This window comes from Crocodylus porosus, unplaced genomic scaffold (genome assembly GCF_001723895.1).
Source record: "Crocodylus porosus isolate Cpor-Errol unplaced genomic scaffold, CroPor_comp1, whole genome shotgun sequence".
Classification (NCBI taxonomy): domain Eukaryota; kingdom Metazoa; phylum Chordata; order Crocodylia; family Crocodylidae; genus Crocodylus; species Crocodylus porosus.
Window position 1 is genome coordinate 123,411,441 of NW_017728886.1, and position 6,478 is coordinate 123,417,918.

Here is a 6,478-nt window from a genome sequence, read left to right on the forward strand (position 1 = left end):
AAAAAAGTAGTGTGGAAGAGGAGGGACTCAGCTTTTCAGGGACTCAAAAAGGGTAGACCAGAATCACACTTAGGTGCCTAAGTCCAATTAGATACCTAATAAGTGGAATAGAAACTAGCCCATTCTGTCTGACTGAGGCATGAAAATGTAAGATCTTGGTGAAGCTGGAACCCTAGCTAAAATCAGCTGGGCTGCTATTGGCTTATCTCAAACTGAGCTAGTGTCCTTGAAAACCATTTAGGATCAAAATGCAAGAATTCAGCTTATCTGAAGTAAATAAAAAATACTTTGATTTGAGAAGTTAGTGCAGAATGGCTATGTAAACACCAACACAAGGCTCCTGGAGAGAAATAAGTTCCCTCAGCACCCTTTTCCAGCTGCTCCACATGCCACAAACTACAAACTATGTCAGTGAGAAAACTCTGGGAGCACCTCCACAGCCTCAGTTCTTGGTTTGGTGCATATGGAGTGTGAGCAGGTGAAGAAGGCTTAATCTGAAGGCAGCCTTAAGAGTGGTAATGAACAAACATAGATATATTCAGTGTTTAAGACAGATAACGAAGAGTGCTGTAGCTCCTTTTAGTGTGTCCAGGATGCAAATCCAGATCATTTAACACACTACAGTAAAAAGATCTTAATAGGCCAAGACAAAACCAAACAACCAAATGAATGACACCGCTCACTAAAAAACAACAACAACAAATTTCCCCACCTTTCTGGTTCCAGAAATCCCAGAAAACTGAAGGTGATGTTTTCTGAAATAGTCTGTGATTGTATCATACATAAGTGAGCCTTTAATTAATCAACATTTTAAAAATAAAACTCCAACAACCTAAAAAGGTACAGTGTTCTTTTGCTGCTTAAAATACAAATTATGAGATTTCTAGCATCTCTTCAGGCTATTTTGGGAGTTCGTACTGGATTTTGAAATATGCTGACAAAGTGTACACTGCTCTGTGAAAGTTTTCATTTTGTCCCACAAAAACAACAAAAAATATGACACAGCCTTAACAAAGAGCAGGGAAGCTCCAGAACTCAGGTTTGTGATGAACCCAAGCCTTTCAGAAAATGCAGGCTTTCATAAAAACAATGGCAGCGGGAGCTTTCCATAGGAAAAATAGCTTCAGTGTTAAAGAACTCCACACTTAATGTGCTGTAACATTTTGTAAAAATAGCTGATCTCCAAATCAGACAATTAAAGGAAAATAATGACAAAAATCAATAGAACAGAACAAACTAAGTGCTTATTTTTTTAGTGCAAGTTATGTAAGAACAAAATATGGAAGCCTATTCTTTTTTATTTATTTATTTTTCCAAATGATACTGTGGGAAACTGGAGGGAATTACACTAGGGATAACTGCAGTAAAAGAGCAGTTCAAAACTGAGAGCACAATTTACGGGTTAGATGTATAACAGTATCTTGGTTATCAATTGTTACCAATCCCGGGGCATTAACTCATAAGAATATGGAGGGTTAACCTTTGTCATTTCATGGCCATATTCAAATTAGAGTAAGTGTGCTTTAACTACCATATGCTTGTGTCTGTAAGAGTAAGGGAGGGCACTGAGATTCCAAATGAACTGAATCACAAGGGCAGAGACTGGAGACATTAAATGATGGAAGTACAAGTAGTGCTGATCAAAACATAATGTGCATTCTATGTTAAGCTTAATCCTAACTGATTAATGGCTGTGTACATCCACCATCCCATATCTGTTCATATGCCTTACGAACAACTTTGAGGGATCTTTCAGCATAGGATCTTGAGTGGGTGGAATGAATGTGGTTTAAAGGTTACCAGAGGGTGGGTGAGCATAAGTTAGATGAGCCTCAAGGCTCTTTTGCTGGCCTAGGATTGACCTGACTACAGTGTGCAGGGAACCACATCTACTCTATCTCCTAACTGGTTGATCACAACATAATGGAATATACAACCTTCCAACATCCTTTTATTCAAGAAGAAGCCCCAGTTGCTTCCCTAATGAGTGGCACAATTAGGTCAGTGTGGAAATTTTAAAGATGACCCCTTACCAGTATATTGGGAAGTAGGACATTGCATGTACCAGTGAGACTGAGAATTCAGATTCACCTGATATGTGCCAATACGGCACTCAGAAACCTTGATGATGCCATCTTCTAAATTCTGAATTCAAGGCTTCCATTAAAAGCAAGTACAGGCAGTCCTCGACTTACAACGTTTTGAGTTATGTTTCGCACTTATAAATTGACACCGTTTCAACTTTCTGACATCCGTTTTGACTGTACAGCGCTTGAGCCGATGTGACATCATGCCAGCAAACAAGTTCGCTGTGTCACCCATCTCCCTGGACAATATCTGTCCAAATTTCCTCGGACACTTTCTTTAAGAAACCAGACAAGACTCCTGAGAAGACTCCAGCCAAGAACCCTTCAAAAAGTCCAACCGAGAGCCCTTCAAAAAGTCCAGCAAAATCACCTCAAATAAGTCCTTCCAAATCAATATGATTGCTATTTAAAATATAAATACATTAATGTATCTATATTACTCATCTATAATTGATCGAGTACAACATTCTGGAGTATTTTTGGTGAAAATATGGTATCAGGCCTTGGTTCAGGAATGACTCCCCCATTTATAACATTGTTTCTTATGAGAAAATTGGTTTCAAGTTACAATGTTTTGACTTACGACAAGGTTTTCAGGAACCAATTGTGTCATAAGTCCGAGGACTGCCTGTATCAGTGTTTGTCCTCATGGGGAGGGGGTGTCCTCTGAGGGGAGCACACTGGGACCTTGTTCATGTTCTGGATTTTGCCAGGGTCCATGGGGGCCAGGATGCTGTCCAACTCCCTCAGGAAGAGCCCAGATCAGCTGGCAGCCCCAGACCACCTGCTATGGTCCTAGACATGGACCCACTATGCCCTCAGGGTTTTGGCCTTGACCTAGCACTTCTGGCCAGACCACAGGTATCTGTGCTCTTGCATCCTCTGGGCCATGTTCTCATACACATGGGCATTGGCACCTTGTCACCTGGCCAAACTCCCACTGGATTTTGGAATCTCCTCCAGAGAGATATAAGATCCACCATCTCCTCATAATTCAGGCTGGGCCCTTATCCCTGTGTGTTAGCAGGCATGGGGCCTGATATGGCGGCAGCTGTCAGGAGCCTCAGCGGGTCAAACATTTGGGCCATAGACAGTTTTAAATGTTTTTTCTACATACCTTGGAGGTACCAGGCATGACTCATGAACACTGAGATGGTGGGGCAGATGGAGCATCCCACAGGAGGGCCCCCCATGTGCTCAGAAGCTGACCCCCCAAGCGCTCCCCCCCCCCACTCAGTGATTGGCCACATGGGGGCCCTGGTTGCCACCCCAGACCCAGGAGGCATGAGTTGCTGAGCTGGGGGGGGAGAGGGTCCTGCGCATGCTCCCCGGCAGACCCAGAAATGGACCAGAAGTGCTTCTGGTTAACTTCCAGGTCCACTGCTGAGCATGCTGGGGACTTCCTCCCCCACTCCCGTGGGACGCTCCATCTGCATCTCAGTATTCATGAGCAGCCTGGTACCTTGAGATATGTAGAAAAAACATTTAAAGTTGTGTCTGTGTCTGTGTCTGGGACAAGGTCCCAGTGTCTGAATCATTGAATCTCTCTGAATCTCTCCAAATTGATTCACAGGGTTCCGATTCAATTTGAAGAGATTAAAGGGTCTCCCAATTCAATTCAGATTCGGCCACCAAATCAAATCAGCGACTGAAGCTTCACACAGCCCTACTGCTTGGGCCACAGGGCTCCCAAAGCTGCTGTACCATGTGGCTTAGCAGCAGGCAGGAGTCTGAACCCCTGCTGGCTCAGCTGACTGGAAGCAGGGTGCACCCACATCACCATCTCTCTACCTGTGCATCTAGCTGCACTAATTTTCTCCACCATTGGATAGTATTCGTATCTGACTGGACTATCTTATAGCACAGTAGATGCACTCAGTGTGTATATATTTAGAGCCCAGTGGAAGGCTATCATACACCGATAGCATTCAAAAGAGATTTTTACCACCTACATAATCTGTTGTGTATTCTGACTTCTATGGAATTTGGTGTGTAGGCAAAGTTGAAAATACCATCATCTTCTATTTCCCTAGTTTAACCCTGATAATAGCATCTGAAATGGTGGGGAGAAGGCTGCAATGAAGTAAGAGCATAGCCATTAAAATCATCTAAAAGGGCTCTCTCCTAAGAGACTAGCTTCTTCTACAATATTTGAGGAAATGATTTTGCATGACCATTAAAGCTGTGCGAAACATCCGTGTTTCAATTTGGTTTTCCATTTGGCTGTTTTGGAGGACAGTGATTGGTTTCAGTGTTTTGGATCACTGCCCTGTTTTGTTTCAGCTGAGTCTCCTCCAAAACTGTTTTGAAGCGCAGCTGGGCAGGGCTTGGGGCTGTAGGGCCCCAGCAGGGAGCAGGATGGGGCCATGGGTGCCTCATCCAGGGGAGGGCTGCTGCTCTCCATGCAGGTGAGGAGACCCCCACACAGATCTCTTATCCCTGCAGAGCCAGGTCATGCAGCAGGGACCAGTATTGCCCTGCTGTGTGACCTGGCTCTGCAGAGAGCAGAGATCCACACAGGGGTCTCTCTCCTCACTGCCACTTCCTGACCTGTGCAGCCCCCTGTCACTGGGGCAGCAGGGAGTGGGCACTGGCAGTGAAGCCCCTGGCGCAGATCTCTGCTCTATGTAGAGCCGAGTTGTGCTGCAGAGCGTACAGCTGTTTCCCTGCAAGCCCAGCTCCGAAATTTTATGAAACATTTCCAAAATGTTTCTGATGCCTCATTTTGTTTTGGAGAGGTTTCTGAGCCTTCTGTTTCAGTTTGGATTTGGTGTTTTGGGTGCCGAAATGGCCTGAAACACCTCCAAAATGAAACAGCTGCTGAAATTTTGAACAGCCCTAATGAGCATGCTTCAATCTGCTCTTTCTTCCAAGGGTCTCTCATACTTCATGGGACTAATCCTGTTTCTATTGAAGCCAATGGAAACCTTCCTTATGATATCCTGTTCAGCACATAATTGGGCCCATCATCACAATAACTTCATAAACAAACTCAGTGATGAAATAAACAATAGAGAAGTGTGTTCACACCTTCAAAACACTGAAATAGAATATCTGCATTGCCACTTACAATCACATTCTAGCCCATATGATCAGACATCTATATTAAAACCCCCTAAAGTCTACCTCCTGAGCCAGTTCAACCCACTCCTACCAGTTGTTCTGCACTCTAGGACCTTTTGTGGAGCCTACTTCTAGCTGTGATGGAATCTTGAATTCTGATCTTTGCTCTGAACAGAAAACAGCACTCAGAGGTCTCACTCCCATGTGAGAATCACAGTCACTCCTTGTAGAAACTTAGCCAATTCTTGTATAGCTTGGTGGTTAGAGCCTTTTCCTCAGAAGAGGGAGGCATGAATCCCTGTAGGCTGTTTTAAAACATGACTGCAGGATATCACCATTTAAGCATCAGGCCATATAAAACAATCTGCCAGAAACAATATACTGGAGGGTAGGGCTAAGATTCCGAGAGACCTCAATGGCTTGGACCAAAAGAAATCTCATGGGCCACATCCACATATGCATCAATGTTTGGTTCCCTGAGGACAACTAACAGTGGCACATCTTGTGCCACCACTAGTTGATCCTGGGGAGCGCCCATGCCACACATGCTCTGGTGTGCAGCAAGTTATTCCAGGTGGGGTAAGGAAGGGCTGAGGCAAGCACTGGGTTGGTCCCAGCAGTCTTACCTGAGGTCCTGGGGGCCTCTTGGGGCTGCAACAGCAGTGATCCTGCCACACAGAGCCTGAATGGCAATGGAGTGTGGCTTTGGCTGGCCAGGCTCTGGCTTTGAGTGGCACATGCTACTCCCATATGTACTACTCCCCTATTTCTCCCCACAGGTTTTCTTGACACCCTAGATAACCAGGGGTCAAAAAACCCCCTCTGTGCTTCTCCCTGGCAGCATAGAGAACAACTGAACATGCAGTATGTGGTGCTGCAGACCTGTATGCAGTGCCACATACTGCATGGCCATGCTCGTCTGGCTGCAGCCACAAGGTTCATTAAGGACAAGTGAAAAGTCCCACACTTAGGGCAGAACAATCCTATGCACTGTGTACAGGATGGGGAGTGACTGGCTAAGCAGCAACTCTGCAAAAGAGGGCTCAGGGGTTAAAGTAGACAATAAGCTGAATACGTGCCAAAAGTAGGCCCCTGTTGCGAAGAGAGCTAACAGACTGGGGAAGCTGCATTAGTGGCAGCATTGCTAACAGACTGGGGGAAGCGATTCTTCCCTCTATCCAGCACCGGTGAGGCCACATCTGGAGTACTATTTCCAGTTTTGAGCTCCCCATTAGAAAAAGAACATAGACAAATTGAAGAGAGCCCAGTGGAGGGCAACAAAAATGGTTAGGGGGCTGGGGCACATGAGGAGAAGCTGAGAGAATGGG